This window comes from Sinocyclocheilus anshuiensis, unplaced genomic scaffold, assembly GCF_001515605.1.
Source record: "Sinocyclocheilus anshuiensis isolate Anshui unplaced genomic scaffold, SAMN03320099.WGS_v1.1 scaffold634, whole genome shotgun sequence".
Taxonomy (NCBI): Eukaryota; Metazoa; Chordata; class Actinopteri; order Cypriniformes; family Cyprinidae; genus Sinocyclocheilus; species Sinocyclocheilus anshuiensis.
This window is the reverse complement of record NW_015542350.1, coordinates 197011-197579: the sequence shown is the minus strand read 5'-3', so window position 1 is coordinate 197579 and position 569 is coordinate 197011. Positions and strand designations below refer to the sequence as shown.

Below are 569 nucleotides of genomic sequence, written 5' to 3'. Positions count from 1 at the left end.
AGCGTAAACCATCCAATCACAATACGCTATAGACAGAGCGATGAAGTATTTTGCTCCGCCTATATAAAGATCGCTTCACCCCAACTTCTTCCTCGTCGACTTTTCCCACGTTTTCACAGCAGATTTATCAAGAACAGGCTTGCTCTGCGGTGAGTGATGCTGGCTCCCAGGCAGGAGGAGGACAGGAGAGTAGTTGAATCGGTAAAGTGCTTGATAGGGACTCGCAATGGAGGCAGACATCTAACCTATCCTAATGTGTGTGTGCGCCATGAGTGTAGTAGAATATGTAAAGACTTTTTAATAAAATGTAAATTCGTCCCCCGCGCTTTTTTTAGTCAAGTCAAGTGTGTTCATAGAGGTTTCCATGGGCCAATGCGAATAAATCTAGATTTAAATTCAAAAAGACACGATATTGTCGGACCTGACGTTTTATTCTTATCCAAAACAACTATGCAATGATACATATCTACACTACCAGTTAAAAAATGTTTGAACGGTAAGATTTTTTATGTTTTTTAAAGAATTCTCTTCTGCTCACCAAGCCTGCATTTATTTGATCCAAAATACAG

The 569-nt window shown here is 40.1% G+C and overlaps 1 protein-coding gene across 3 annotated transcripts in view; it reads left to right on the top strand.

Moving 5' to 3' along the window:
• LOC107691484 (plexin-B1-like) overlaps positions 1–569 on the top strand; it is a 64015-nt gene that overhangs the window by 36965 nt on the left and 26481 nt on the right. The gene's annotated exons all lie outside the window — the stretch shown is intronic.